General features: G+C 37.6%; 1 long non-coding RNA gene across 1 annotated transcript in view; it reads right to left on the reverse strand.

The window, feature by feature from the left end:
* LOC132817916 (uncharacterized) overlaps positions 1-6,471 on the reverse strand; it is a 77,910-nt gene extending 71,439 nt beyond the window's left edge. The window contains exon 1 of the long non-coding RNA XR_009644932.1: positions 6,449-6,471. This is a non-coding gene — a long non-coding RNA (uncharacterized LOC132817916). The remainder of the gene's footprint in view (positions 1-6,448) is intronic.
* Positions 6,472-16,895: the final 10,424 nt, after the last annotated feature.

The following is a 16,895-nucleotide window of genomic DNA, read 5'->3' on the forward strand; positions in this document are numbered from 1 at the left end:
TACACAGATCATTTGGGCTCTGGTTTTAATCTGCTTTATCATGTCCCAGTTATTCAGATTTAGAATAAAAACTCAAACTCATTTTAGATTTTAACCTGACGAAAGTTCTTGGATGTATGTTACATTACTCAGATTAAAAGGAAACATCAAACACTCTGATTCACCATGACCAACAGAAGTGACACCTACTTTTTTTTTCAACTGTCACACTTCCTCTGTCACTGTGCAGCTCATATACACACTTGTGTCACACTGCTGGAAACGTTGTATGTGTAAAGCTGTGACAGAATTCTGCTATGACAAGTATGGAATGTAGCTATCACCACATAGGAAGCCAGAATAAAATTTGCAACTATAAATCATTACTACTAGCAGCAAGAAACAGATGCTGAATCATTGAGACAAGGTTCAAATCCTTTATAAAAATCTTTTGTTGCTATCTTGGTTTCTCAGTCAGATAAGTGCATACAAACAAAGACAAACATTGATAGAAAAAGGAAAATGTAGAATTCTAAACTCACCTGTAGAATTAATTTTCTGTTATAAGTGATTTCTACCTAAAGTTTGAGTTTGCCTGTAACTGACCTAGTACAGTACTGACCAGAGCCATGCAAGCCTCTTTAGTTGTCTTTAAAGAGAAACCTGCTCCCATTCCCCATGAGGCACATTCCACATACCAGACAAACAGAGGAAAATAAAATGTCACGAGCCCACTGCCTCTGCAGGCTTTGCCAACCGCCAAAATGTAACTTACTGGTCATCACCTTTCTACTCCAGTCTTGCCAGCTGCTTGGCTGAGATATTTGCTGCTTCTTGCCACAGTTAGTTCACAAGTGAACTTTAAATCTAAGTGTTTCATAGGCTGCTTTGAATGTTTCCTTGCTGTGTCGCAGTACGTGACAACAATAAAAATCAAATGTTTTCCTGTCAGAACTATTGCATTGGCCCCTGTGCATTTACCTGACCTGCAATCCACATTGTTTGCCCCTCATTCCCCAATATTTAGGGAAAACAAACTTCAGATGTAAAACTGCAAAAGTAGTGTACGAACAGCAATGCAAAGATAGATGAGGAAGGAATGAGTGGGTAACAGAAAACAAAACGTATAGGATATAAAGAAACAGCTAAAAACAGAAAACAAAACAATCAAAATAATTTAGGAAAAGCAGAAAAATGAAGTCAATATGGTGGAAAATATACTACCTGCTTCAAAAAGATTAATGAAGATAAGGAAGAAAGAAAAATCCCAGAATGCAGTCTGAGCCGCCATTTGAGAAACACCATTATTTTTGGTTTCAGCCTGTTCCCATCTCAGGCTCCAAGTATTCCAATTCCCTGTTGCCAAGTAATTTAAAATGTGGCCGATTCTATTCTTGCTTAACTTCATGCCTTTCACCATGTTCTGCTCCATATGACTTTCCATTTCTGATTGATCCAATATTTTGGATAAAATAAGCTAATGTCTTTGTAACCATGAGGTAAAGAGAAAGAAAAACTGAGACACTCAAAAACAGATACGAAGATCCATATTCAGGAACCAGGAGTCAATCAGAAACACAAAATATAATGAGTGCAAACATCCTTTAGGAAGTTGACAACTTGTGCTTTCACACAGTCACCCTTCCTCCCAGCAACAACATATTTGTCCTGGGCTTACAGATGGCCCCAAAAAACTTTTGAAATGACCATAAATGATCAACCCTATTGTTGTAACGTATTTCAGCCCTAACTGAATTCTCAATCCTTCTTTTGTGGCACAGTGCATGTTGTACCTTATAACATTGCATCTCTGCTGGGGTCTATTATCATTTGGTGCACATTGGACTCCACCTTGGTATATCTAGCCTGTCCAAACACAAATACTCTCGGAATCATCAAGTGAAGGTTACAGGGCCAATGGGCTCCATTGCTGAGCAGGTTCCATCTCAGGCAGCTGCAAAACCAGGAACGTGCACCAAGACATGGTGGCCAAGAGAGGAAGGAGATTTGTTCAGGGCGTTTTGGTGGCTTGGAAAACAATGCACGCTACATGAGTTTGCACTTTTTTCTGTAAATCTCATTGATTCCACTTTACATTTGGTTTTCAGTCTTGTGACAGTATGAAGTATCACTCCTGGTTACAGACGATGTTCCATGCATAGAAATCTATACTGGGAGGCTGTTGCATCAATGGAAGCAAAAGAAATGAGAGCAATGGGTGCTGCTGATACCTTTGGCCTTCCTCATACAACATCCCTATTCTTTTGAGGCCTTTGTATTAAAAAAATGTAAATGTGTTGTTCAGCAATCTGAACAATATGGGGGCTTAAAACTAGGTAGCATATTTTTAAGGTGAGAGGAGAAAGATTTAAAAGGACATGAGTGGCAACCTTTTTATACAGAGTGGCTCATGTGTGTGGAATTAACTGTCAAAGAGAGGAAGTAAAAACAATGACTGCAGATGCTGGAAACCAGATTCTAGATCAGTGGTGCTGGAAGAGCACAGCAGTTCAGGCAGCATCCGAGGAGCAGCAAACTCAACGTTTCGGGCAAAAGCCCTTCATCAGGAAAGATGCAGGTACGACTACAACATTTAGAAGGCATTTGGATTAGTTCATGAATAGGAGAGGTTTGCAGGATTGGGCCAAGCACAGGAAGGTGGCACTAGTTTAGTTTGGGCAAATGGTCGGCATGGACTGGTTGGACTGAAAGGTCTGTTTCCATGTTACGTGACTATTTAACCTGAGTACAATGTCATGTTGTTTCTCTTACAACTTGACCCCGTTCCAGTCTTGCAGGGCAATTGAGCCAACCCACTTGAGTCTGGGATTGGCATTATATATAATCCTGACCTGGAAAGGGCAACAGATTTACTTCCCAAAATGACAGTCATGAACCGGCAGCTTGTTTACACTAATATGGCAGACTCATTCCACATTTACTGATGTAAGGTGTTTTATAATTCATGACATGTTTTAAGCAATTCAAATTTCAAAATTCCCATCTGGGTTTAGATCTCACATTCTCCAGATCATTAGTTCAGTAATATAACCATTACACAATCTTTAATTGCCAAATTGCTTTGTTCTTCTTGCCACTATTTCATAATGGCTTTTGTGATATTTGTTGGTCCTTCTAATGAAGCTAAGGTACCATTAAATTCACTAATGAGAAAGTCAGTTTATTAAGTACAGAGCTGAGAACGTTCAGCTTCTGGTATACCACATATTTTGTCTCATCCTAACTCCTTGATGTCTGAAGAAAGAGATGCTTCTATTTTCTGTAGCTCCTGATAGAGTGCATGCTTGAGCTTTGCCTTGTAACTTGGATAACCTCAAGAGCTGATAACAGTGATTTAAATCAACCATAAAGAGGGAGACTGTGTCGTTGGCATGTTCAAATGTTACTGAGCATCTATCAGTGAATCATTTCACTTGCGTTAACACTGAAGTATCTTTTTAAATGGTTGAGAGGTTATGTTTCCCCTTCATTTGTATTTAGTAAAAATCTGTTACATTATTTATGTTGCAAAATTATTATTATGCATAACATTTTCTTTTTGCATGAACACCAGGATCAATTTTACAGTTGAAATCGTTTGAATGTACACAAGATAATTAGGAAGCTGCAGCCTACTGAGTGAAATGCAATTCATAACAGCTAATTATAATAGTTTGAAAAGTTGCTATGCTGATAAGCGCATATAAAGGAAACAAGGTGTGGGTATGTGGAATTTGTTTTCCATCTTCACACAATTTAAACAATGGCGAAGTCTCATCCTATAATATGTGCTCTTTACTCCAGACAAGAAAGCACTAGAAGGAGGAAAGGCAATTTCTGACATTAGATCTGTCTTAATACGGGCTGCCTGGACTGGCTTCCTGGGACTTTTCCAACATTTAGCTAAATTTCTAGTGTCCTAAATCTAAATTAACTGGGACAGCAATTTATGTCAGAACTCAGGGCTTTCAGATTGCCCATTGATGCATTCAAATATCATTCAACGTAAGTCATATATCTGTCAGGGCATAAGAAATATTTTTACCAATGTACAATGTATTTTCCTTCAGATACTCAATAAAGAAACAAAAGACTTTGTATTAACAGTGTAAGCAAAAAGGAAGGGTCTTCCATATAAAATACAATTGACCTGAGGATCATGGCTGACACATTTTCCTTACAATTTCATGAGCAGTGAATATAGGCATTGCTACAATGCTAAGAGTCAAGCTTGACATCATAGCATTTTTATTCAATGTCAAAATGCTTTAAATGAGACATCTGTCCCTTCAAATTAAATGCAATATGACTCAATTGAGATCAACTCTGTGAGTGTCAAATGATAGTAAAAATTAAATGTTTGCCAAGTACAACAACAATCTATATCTATGGATAACCTTTAGTATAGTTGAAGGCTCTAAGGCACTTTACAGAAGCATTATAAAACAAAATTGATTCTGAGCCATATAATTTGTTCAAATGACCAGAAGCTGCTTCTTGGCTGAAAGTCAATGCAGGTCACTATAGGTAAATGAGACTTAGTGCAAGTTAACATACAGCAACAAAGTTTTACACAAGGTGGACTTTTGAAGACCACCAGGTGTATGTTAGAACAAGTCTAGAGATAACAAAGGGATGGATGATGGTTTAGTAACAGATGATCAATAGGAGCACAGATGGACAATGTCATAGCAATGAAAATCTTAGTCATAATGTGAATATATTGTTCAAAGTATTTCTCAGGGTCAAATATGACACTAATGTTGTGAACAGATAGTTTAACCTCAGATTGTTGCCATGTGCCAGGGAGAAAAATGGAGTTAGTAGCCAGGAAACAAATTGGGAGCAGATAATCAAAACAATGGCTACAGCTAGATTACAATGACCACACAGTAGATATATAATCTAAAGCATGAGATTTCTGATGTCTTTCATTGATATTATTTTTCTCATTCATTTGTGGGACGTTGGCATCGCTGGTCAGTATTTTGATTGCCGTCCCTAGTTGCCCTTGAGAAGGTGGTAGTGAGCTGCCTTCTTAAACTGCTGCAGTCCATGTGGTTGACCCACAATGCCCTTAGGGAGGACATAATAGGATTTTGAACCAGCAACCATGAAGATACGATGATGTTTTTCCATGTCAGGACGATGAGTGCCTTGGAGGGTGGTGGTGTTCCCATGTACCTGCAGCCATTGTCCTTCTAGGTGGAAGCATTCGGGGGTTTGGAAGGTGCTGTCTAAGGATCTTTGGTGAGTTTCTGCCATGCATCTTGTAGATAGTACACACTGCTGCTACTGAGTGTCAGTGGTGGAGAGAGTGAATGCTTGTGGATGTGGATCAAGCTGACTGTTTTATCTTGGATGGTGTCAAGTTTCTTGGATGGTATTGGAGCTGCTCCCATCCGGGTATGTGCAGATATTGCCTGCAATAATTTTACAATTTAGCTCAACTTTGCCATTTAATGAATGTCTCCCAGGTGGAATCAAACAGTCAATGTAATGAATTTGCTGGTTTGAAATTGTACATTGTAACTAAGATTATTCCAGTTAAGAGACAATGCAATGACACACTAAAGATATTGAGTTACTGATTCCCTTTTGGTGTATGAAGGGTTTCTGTTGTGTACCTACTTGTGAAGCTATTAAATTTAGGTGAACGGTGTGTTCATGCCCAAGAAGGAAGAGATAGTACCAGGCTGTCACGTCAATTGACATCCTCGGGCTATGGGAGGTTTTTCAGTACTGGTTGTGTAGTTCTGGAATTATAGGAAGTGACACCTTGTCAACTCTCTCCAAATGGTATGGAAAAGTATTCCCAAAATAGTTTTCCCAAAAAGGGCACATGGCTGCCTTTCTCCCCTTTGCTGCTTCTTTGCCAAGAATTTCTTTATTCTTTCATGAGGTAAGAGTACGACTGGTTCAACCAGTGTTGCCAACAGAGCATTTAAGAGTCAACCACATTGTTTTGGGTCTGGTGTCACATGCGGCCAGATCAGATAAGGACAGCAGATTTCCTTCCCTAAAGGACATTAGTGAACCAGATGGTTTTATACAAAAATCATTACATAGTTGTCATTAGTATAGCTTTTTAAAATCCCAAACTTCTTGTATTGAATTAAAAATCTGCCAGCTGCTACAGTGGGATTCAAACCCATGTCCCCAGAATATTAGCCTGGGATTCTGGATTACTTGCCCAGTACATAATCCAGTACATTACCATTGTGCCACGATTTCCCCTCGATCAATTCTCTGCTCCCTTCTTTGGGAGCTAAGTCTGTTCCACTATTTAAAGGCATTCTTTACAAAAGTACACAAGCCATTATCTGGAGTTACAAACCCAATCTTCAACCATTCTTATCTTTTAAATCTCTACAATCTTTATTTCCACATCCCCTTCTCCAACAAACTACTCCAATGTTACACAGGAATTCTGCTTCTAAAATGCCAATAAATCCGCACATAGACTGACCTGCATGTTACAACAGAATCAACACTGAACAGCAGTGACGGGAATTATCACCAGCTCGATAGTGCAATATCACAGCAAATGGCCCTGCAGAAATTCAAATCCATTGTTAGGGTTAGAACCCAATTGATCTGAATAAATGAAATCACTTTACTTACTTTCAAAGCTATATATCTTGTGGTTTAAGCCAAAATATATCCTTCATCACAGATCACAGGTCAAAGAAATAGAAGATTTACAGCTGTTGCTGCTGTTATGCTCTGCTAAATGTGCAAAGTGCAGTGACAAGTCTTTAAACAATTCTGCAATACTAGTTTTTCACGTTATTGTTCTTTATCCCATTTGTAGGTGAATAATGCTTTTACATTTGAGTAACTCTCACATTTTACTTTACAAATAAGTAGATTGACATACATGGGTCTTGAAAGAAAGCTAGGTTAATAATTGACAGTACGTAGGTTGTGTGAAGTGCCTATAGAAAATAAATATATTTTTATATTACATTGCTAAACTTTGTAAGTACAAAACGAAGAGTATTGTACTCAACTAGAAAATAATTTATTACTTCATCTATGAGCATACTGCCTACGACGCGGTGAAAATGGGGTTAAGTGGGATTATAATAAGGCAATGATAACTGCAGTCTTCTCAAACACGAGGTTAGAAAGGAATTTCCTAGCTTTTCTTTGAACCGATCACAAATGCCTTTGTTTAGATTACTATTCTGAAGTGAGAATAGTTAATGGCATTTGAAGATAAGAAGGTGCACTATTGATCTGAAGGCATGATAGAGTTCCTTTACCATTTAAAATATAAGAACAATAACACTTCCATTTATTTAAATAAAATACATTTTATAATACATTTGTTTCACAACAATGTTAAGTGGTTCAGGGAGTAATTAAACATTAAAAAATTATTGAACTGAAACAATGATTGTATCATTCATGCCAATAATTTCACTTATTGAACTCAAACAGAATTGAAAACAAACAACAATGGATCAATTGCCAGCTGCAAATTTTCCAATTTTACTCAGAACACTTGTCAAGTCTCTTGAACTGTAATTAAACCAACCAATGGGGACTTTTTTTTGCCAGTCTTTTGTATGAATGCCAACATAGATCATTCCAGGGATGAATGATTAAGGGATGCATAGCCAATGTGTCACCAAGTAATAACCAAGCTGTTCTGAGAATTTGATGATCCCAGTTCTCCAGCTGCAGAAGAAGGCAGTGAATGGTTTCAGCATTATATAAAAACTAAATGGACTTGGAATGCAAATGACCCAAATAATTTTACAACAAGTGCAAATAGCAGCAAAAGTTGAGTTATCACAACAGAGTAGGATCTTGAAGAGAAACATTTGAAGCTGCAATTTACAAAATAACTTGGTTACCAGAAAGCAACATCAGCATTATTACAACAGCTCAAATCTATATAGTGCCTTTGCCATGGTAAAATGTTCCATGGTCTTTCACAGAAGTACAGACAAATATTAACAATGAGCCACAAAACAAACAGTGGGAAACGTGACTGATAACTTGTGTAAAGGGATACCTAGTTAAGAAGAACTTAATGGGAGGAGAGATGGAAATAATCAATGATGGAATTTCAAAGAAAAATGGACTGACAGCTGAAGGTATGACCACCAATTGTTTGGTGAAGGACATTTGCAAGAGTTGGAGGAACGCAGTGTTCTTGGTTACAGTAATAGGGAGTGTAAGGCATTGGACAGATCTTAAAAAACAAGATGCAAGCTTTTAAAATTAAAGCCTTGATGGAACCAATCTAGATCAGCAAGCACAGGGTAACAAGTGAATAGGATTTGGTGAGAGTTGGGTTACAGGAACAGAGTTTTGTATGAGCTCAAATTTATGAAGGATGGAAGATGAGAGACTGGCCAAGGGGTATTAGAGTTGAGACCGGAGGTAACAAAAGCACAGTTGAGGTTTTCAGCAGGAGATAGATTGAGGCAGAGGTGAATTGAACTATGTTAAATATGGAATCTTTATAATAGCTGGAAGGTGGAGTTTTAACTTCAGAAACAAAACAATCAGTTTGCAAACAGGCATGTTCATCCTGAGACAATGCTCAAGGAAGCGATGGCATTGGTGGCTAAGGAGTGGAATTTCTGTCAAGGGCTGAAGACAAGAGGAATAAATACCACAAATTGCTTAATTTATTTTTCTGTCTTTCTTTCCTGAAGGTAGTGACTTTGACACAGAGAATTCCCAGATACAAAAGTTGACAGAAAATGTTAGCGGACTGTTCATTCCTAGTTGAACTGAACCCATTGTATGTATCCAATGGCCTTACATAAGCATTTCCAGCAAGGGTCTCTGAATAGGAATCAAGAGCAGAAACATCAGCTTACTGGAGATAGATAGGCTGGTTGTAGCGCTCCTAGACCACTTTACTTCAGATTTTCTAATTCGACACAGCCCAGGGCGAAATCAGAGATCATCCTGATCTGTATAGTCCAGCGACTTATTGGGTAAACTTACCAAGTCCTCAGAAGAACCTGTAAATAGGTTTAAAAATATGAAAAACCTTAACTATGATAAATTATGACCATCACAATCATCTGGATGACAATCTCAAACAACAGTCCCTGCCTTAATAGTTTACAGAACAGAAAATACTCAACATTGTTTATAAAATTCACTACTTTAATCAGTATTGGACCGTATATTTAAAAATGTTCAGGTCTGCTTCCACCCTACAAATCTAGTTGACAATGAAAACAACATAACTCAGACTGAAAATCAGAACAGACATGTGCACACCATGATTTCAATAGCATTTGTTAAAGAACATGTATTTTTATTTAGTAATGATGTGAGATATTAATTAGACCCTGTCCCCAGTTATTGCCAGCTTCTAATAGCTATAATAAGAATTCCTTACATTCTAACTTTACATCCGGAAGAAAATGTTTGGACTCTGCAACACACCAGTGCCCTCTAGAGGATCATTACCCACATTGCCTCAACGTGTAACAGCATTTTTTACAAAGAAAACTAGAAAAGAATGGATCTACATTAGACAAGAATATTTTTAGTGATTTTATTGTATGTAATCACGAAAATTGGCAAGCAGTGAGACAGTAATTTTGTGTGTCCTTTCTCTAATTATGAACATTGCGTTTGAAATAAATGGTGCAGAGTTTTGCACCTTTCAAGACCAAGAACTGCTCTCCTAACACCACCATTCTGTCTGTAATTGGAAAAAAACCTTTCCCAATTTAACTTTTCTGTTCTCAGCCTCCTGTAATGTTGCACTCAAGTTCAATCAAACAGGGCAAACACATTGTATTGTTCTATTAGGAACTTTGCAGCCTTAATATTGATTGAAAAAGGAATAGAAAATCTTAAGTTATTGAAATGTTATAACAGTGGACAAGTCAGATTCCAGAGTGAAACCTGGTATGATAGACCCTAAGTTTTATTTTTGTAATTTTGCTACTATGGTGATCAGCCACTGAGCATATTCATAGTGGCTACCAATGTACTTGTAACAAAAGGACATTAGTTTATTACATAAAAAAAAGGAATCAAAACAAAGCTATTTATAATTTGGAAAGATCTCATCATAAATGTAAAAAGAAATTTTTCCATCCTTTACAAACACCTGACCTCAGTGAAGTATCACCTCTAGCTTCACTTTAAAACTTCCTAATCACTTAAGTAATTTTCAGGCTTTTTCTTTTTATTACTTTTTGTACATTCACTAAATGTGATTCTCTGTTACTGTCACTCTCCAAGAAACACAGATGCAGACTTACTCAGTGACTTATTCCCCCTGAACTCTTAAAAAAAATCTCAGATTTTTTTGTAGCCCTGTCTATTTAGACTGTTAGGCTTCTTTCCAACTCTGATGACCTGGAGATTGCCAAAATTAAACTACCCTTTTGATAGTTTTGAGGAAGGGTCACTCAACCCAAAACATTAACTCTGATTTCTCTCCACAGATGCCACCAGACTTGCAGAGCTTTTCCAGCAATTTCTGTGTTTGCTCTTCTACTAGAATGGATCTTTTTAAACTGAACTTAACAGGTTTCTGACTTCTGCCCTCTCTACTTCTGCACATCATGAAAGTAAAACTAAATAAACACTTCAGAATTATCCCACCAAGTAGCTAGTCTTGTCACTTAGTTTAATTCACATAATTTCTTGGAAATGCTATATTGATCCCCAGCTAAAAAAAAATTAGTTGCCAATTCTTGATGAGTCACATTCCATCGATCCAAAAAATGAAAACCCCATCTACTTTCACTTTCTAACCCAAGTTCCTAAATAATAATTTATGAACTTTAATTTCACCTTGCCACCCCTCCAGAAAAAAACTGAAAAGATATCTTTAAAAGGCATTTTCCTTTTAAGTGAAAATGTTATTTATTGTTACTTCTATTTCATTTGGACAGTAATAATATTTTCTTTAACATGGCTTCCATAACAAGCTTATTCTGTAAGGGTCCATTTTGATCATGATACTCATTTGCTTTCATATATCCTTTTGATTAAGGATTTACTTTAAAATTGTCTTTTCCTGGAATATGGATGATTTTCAAATTAAATGGTAGTGGCATTAAACTTTCACAAAACAATTTCAGTGTGAAATCTTGCTTTACAAAATCTGAAAGATTATGCTCCCTATTAAAATATTGCTTCTGCAATATTGTTGGATATGCAGGTTTCAAAATGTTACAAAGCTAACACCAGACTCATAGAATCATACATTACAGAAGAGGCCCTTCAGAAATACACTACTACCTATATTAACCCTACTTTCCCACTCTAGGCCATAGCTTTGAATGTTATGACACTTCAAGTGTTCATCCAAGTACATTTTAATGGATAGAAAGTTATCTGCCTCAAGGACCTTCTCAGGTAGTGCATTCCAGACTCTCACCACCCTCTGGATGCAAAATGTTTTTCTCAATCTCCTGCAAACCTTTTGTCTGTCATTTTAGAAGTATGCTTCTTTGTTCTTGATGGTTCAACTAAGAAGAACAACTTTCTATTCACCCTGTCCATACCCCTCATAATCATACATACTACAATCAAGTTTCCCCTTCAACCTATTTTGCTCCAAAGAAAACAGCCTAAGCTTATCCAGCCTCTCCTCATAGCTAAAATGCTCCATCCCAAACACCAGCTTTATGTATATCTTCTGCACCCCCTCCATTGCAATCATATCCTTCCTATAGTGAGGTGACCAGAACTGCAGTGCCCTAACCAAAGTTCTGTACAACTCCAACATAATCTTCCTGCTCTCATAATTTACACCTCAAATGATGAAGGCATGCATGCCGTATGCTTTCAATGTTGATTCTCTTGCTCCTCGGATGCTGTCTGACCTGCTGTATTTTTCCAGCTCCACACTCTTGACTCTCATCTCCAGCATCTGCAATACTCACTTTCGCACTATATTAACCTGTCTAGCCACATTCGAGGATTTGTGAACAACACCCCAAGATCCCTCTATTCCTCTGAGTTTCCCTTGTCGTGTCACTTCTTCCAAAATGCATCACCTCATATTTATCAGGGCTAACTTCAGCTACCACTGATCTGCCCTTCTGACCAATCCGTCTAAATCTTCCTGTAACTCAGTCTCTCACTCTCAATCATTGAATATGTCTCTTGACATGAATTCAATTTTCCACAGAAATAACAGACTACTGTAGCTGTTTGATCGCCATTTTGTCCCACTACTGTGCCAACTGCAATGTCACTGGCACTAACTGCTAGTTCTTATTAGCTTAGCATATTTTGAGGTTACTAAAACTGATGTAGCATTCACCAGTATAACTATCAAATTGTCAAAAAAAAACCTTTTGATCATTCAAATGTCTTGCCTTTTTATAATAAAGTTGTCAAAGGAGCCAACACAATGCTGAAACGCAAAGTAACTTTTTATAAAGCCCACTCATACTAAATTACCACCGAATTTTGTTCTATTTCAGGCACAGGAAAAATCAAGATAGCTTCTTTTGCTTCTTTGGGTGCTACTTAACCTTGTCTGTCAGTGTATCCAAAATAAGCCACCAATGCATTGACAATTCATTTCGCCAAATGTCTGACCAAAACATTGCTCTTTGTAATAAATGAAACTGTTCATTGCAGAGCACAACATAGTCATCTAACTTACAACACCGTTGCATAATCCTTTGATGACCTTGTTGACTAATCATTAAAAGATTGCTGGTGAATTTTTTAATGCCAGTTTATTTTCCATGATAAAGTCCAGCCAGTGCTATAAAAGCCACTATCCCTGTAACATGTCAGTTTTTGTAGTGAACTATGCTTTTAGAATCCTCTCAATGCAATTCTCCAATCAAGGAGTTGAAAAGGAAGCCTCATTTAGTACAATATTGAATTTGTGATAAACTATACATAATCCTTGTAATCTCTCGCTTTGACAAAATAAGTGAGCTTCTGCAACTATGACTCAGTTCAATAATATCATTATCCATCAGAAACCTAATCTCTTTGCTCACTTGAGCTAATTTCCTCGGGTTGAATCTGCAAGGATATTGATTCATGGGTAAAGTACCCTTTACAATAACATTATGTATAACAAACCTCATGCTCTATTCTATTTAAATAAATCAATTTATGAGTGTGTAGTAGCTTTTATAAGTCATTTCAATAGTTTACTGGGACATGGCGTAATATTCAACTGAATATTTCAAATGCATCTTGTTTTTTCCAAACTGATTACTGGAGTATTGATTTTGGAATTTTCAATTTCTGATTCACTCTCCAATCACTCATATTAAAATCTCACTCGCTACTTCCTTCACTACTGCAAATATGATTTTCTAGTAGCTGTCATCCCTGACAAGAAATAACATTAATGCATTAACATGATACACTCACTGATTTTTCCACTTTTTTGGCTAACTCATGCTTTGGTTGGTTTCTCAGAAATTTAAAAATCACACAAACCAGGTTATAATCTAACAGGTTTATTTGCAAGTACAACCTTTCGGAACTTGTACTTCCAAATAAACCCGTTGGACTATAACTGGTGTTATGTGATCTTTAACTTTGTCCACCCCAGTTCAACACCAGCACCTCTAAATCATTTCAGAAACTTGACACAGGTCTCTAAGGTTTGATTTACAAATGTCTCTTTTGTTTACATTTCCTCGCAACACAGGTTAGAATGTCAATTTAAAAGGACCGAATATTATGTAATCATTTGGGGCATCCCTGATGGCAAACAGTTAAAAAGGAATTCCCTTATCTCAATCATTAGGATGTTTTTGACAATAAGTTCTAAACCTGAATCTTAAATTTTGATGGCATCTTTCCAATGCTCTGTGAGATTGTAGATGATAAGCTGAAGATGTGAATTGCTTTTTCCCAGACTATACATAATTTCTTTGAATATTTGTAACCTTGACCTGATTGTATTGCTTATGTCTTGTAAAAGATGAGATTAACTTTTCCACTGTCACTTCTGTTGCAGTTCTCCTAAATATATGCCTTCAGGAAACCTTGGTAAAACATCCTCAACTGTTAAATGATTCTGATTACCTGTTACAATACTGCTAATAAAACTGATAACATACAAGTTTGGCTCTAGTTAAGTATATGAGTACATTGCATGGCACAACTCTTTAAATTCAGGATCCGCCTGCTCTATTTCTTCTACAGTGGTTTGTTGCATTACTTTGATTCCAACTCCTCCATTTACTAAATCACCCTTTAATCCAAGTCTATATTTTGGGATTGGGTTGAAACTCCGCTGTTTGTTTCCAATTAATATTTTTCTCCATTATTAACCCCTCTGGAAAACAAATTGTAACATCTGCAGTAAGTTTGAAAAAAGGAATAGCAGAGAAGCATTAGAAATTACTTTACTAATTTATATAAATTTATGAGTTAAGTAATTAACTAAATAGAAATGGCTGATGTGCTGTAGCTGTATGATGTGGGAGCTGACTGATCCCGTTGTGAACTGCAGTGAACATATCTGCAGCTAGTGTTTGTTGCTTGAGGAACTTTGGCTCCGAGATGATAATCTGGAATCTGAGCTTCAAACACTGTGGCACATCCCGGAGGAGGAAAGAGTTACCTAGATGCTTTGTTTCAGGATGCAGACACACCCGGAGGACTAAGTAATTCAAAGTCAGTTAGCGATCAGGAACAACGGGATGTGACGCTAAGTGAGGCAGGTTGGGGAACTCTAAGTTCAAGAATGGAGGAGCCTCAGCTCTTGACTTTGTCCAACAGGTACTAGATGCTTGCTCCCTGTGTGGATGAGGAAAAGGGTTGCGGGGAGGATGAGCCAGCTGACCACGGCACCATGACGCAGAAAGCCATTCAAAAGGGGGGAGTAAAAAGACAAGTCGTAGATTTTGGGGATTCTATAATTAGGGGGACAGATAGTATCCTTCGCAAGCTGGATCGGGAGTCACATATGGCCTGCCCGGTGCCAGCGTGCAGGACATTTCTGACCAGCTTGTAGCAGTGAGGGGGGGTAGGGGAAGGATCCAGTTGTTGTGGTCCAAAATTGGGACAAACAACATAGGCAAGGCTAGGAAGGAGGACATGTTTTGGGATTATCAAGCACTAGTAACAAAATTAAGGAACAGGTCATCAGGGGTCATAATCTCTGGATTACTACCTGAGCCATGTGCAAATTGGCTAAGGGATAAGAAAATCAGAGAAGTAAACACGTGGCTAAGGGAGCAGTATGGGCAAGACGGGTTCCATTTCATGGGGCATTGGCATCAGTTTTGGAACAGGAGTCTCTACCTGAACTGATCTGGAACCAGATCATAGTCTCACAATTAGGGGGAGCAGATTTAGGACTGAATTGAGAGGGAACTTCTTGTAAGTCTATGGAATTCCCTGCCCAGTGAAGTAGTTGACACTATTTCAGTAAAATGTTTTTAAAGCTAAGGTAGATATTTTTTGAACAACAAAGGAATTAAGGGTTACAGTGAAAATGTGGGTAAGTGGAGCAGAGTCCACAAAAAAGATCAGCCATGGTCTTACAGAATTGCGGAGCAGGCTCGAAGGCCTACTCCTGCTCCTAGTTCGTAGTCCTATCATTCAGCATCAATGTCTGACTTGCTCCAGTATCTTGCAATATCTCTATTGGTTTAAAATAAGCGATTAACTTTAGTATGCCCAGTCTTATGTTATTATTACAATATCATTTTCTTCACATCACTTTTAGATGCTAGTATCTGTCTTATTGCGTTGGTGTCCTTCTGCTTGCTACCTAAAACTAATGTTGTTTCCATCTCCAGATTTTCTATTCTTCCAATGTTCATTCCCATAACATTATTTCCCTACCAGTACTTGACTGTCTTGGACGTCATGGCTATCTGCCAAAACTGCTGCTGCTTAGATTTTCAATACTTTATCCATATCTAAATATGTTTTAAGAGCTCCTAGGATACAATTCTGGTATTCTTCTGGAGTCATACTTTCCCTCACATTTTCAAAATTTTTCTCTAACTTCAGTGATTGAAAACACTGATCTCAGTATTTTTTCTCTTGCAAATTCAACATATTGCTTATCACTTGTTCAGCTTTTCTTCTGCTCCAGCCTGCAATCCATAATCTAGTTTACCTACCCCTTTCATAACTCTCTCAGCTCTGCCTTCACCTATCTACTCACCTCGCCCTTTCCCCATTTCAGTTTCAGCATTAATACCAATTTTTCTAAAGTGTGAAGACTCACTGAACTCGAAAAGTTTACTCTTTTATCCCCCTCACAGATGCTGCCAGACCTGCTGAGTTGCTCCAGCAACTATTGTTATTTCGAGAAATATTTGATCTGATTTCTTTCCTAGATTCTATATTTTAAATGAAAAGCTTACGGGACAAGCTAGATCTCCCAATGGATTATCTACATTACCTCACTGATATGACCCAGATGGCCTACCAGTGGGTCATTTCTCAAGGCAGTACGCTGAACACAGTCAATCCACCTGATTTAAAACACATATTTTCTAATTTATGTATTCAGAGATGTTATTACACACCACTGGAGCAAGCAGTACTTGAACCAGGCATCCTGGCTCATAATTAGAGACACCACCACAGAATGTCAAGAACCCACTCAATTAGAAATATAAATAAAGACTGGCAGTTCTTTGATAACCAGAATTAACATGTGGATTCTTCATAGCAATGGCACTACCAATCAGATCCCACTTGCCACCCAAATAGCAGTCTCCTTTCTTGCAGTATAAATCATTTTTCCTTTGTGTTCTTGCAAATTGTCCTGACAAGTAAAAAAAACTTCAACGAAATGTCTTTTTCAACTAAACTATAGAAAAGCAGTCTGAGTTCAGCAGAGACTGAAAGTTTTGCATTGCCTGTGGAATGAATTTAAAAATGACTCGTAGTTTTCAGACTTTTGTTTTGACAAGGTCTGGATAAAGGTATCAAAAGGTTAGAACAGAGCCAGAAATTGGAAT

The sequence above is a fragment of the Hemiscyllium ocellatum genome, chromosome 8, assembly GCF_020745735.1.
Source record: "Hemiscyllium ocellatum isolate sHemOce1 chromosome 8, sHemOce1.pat.X.cur, whole genome shotgun sequence".
In the NCBI taxonomy this organism is placed as follows: domain Eukaryota; kingdom Metazoa; phylum Chordata; class Chondrichthyes; order Orectolobiformes; family Hemiscylliidae; genus Hemiscyllium; species Hemiscyllium ocellatum.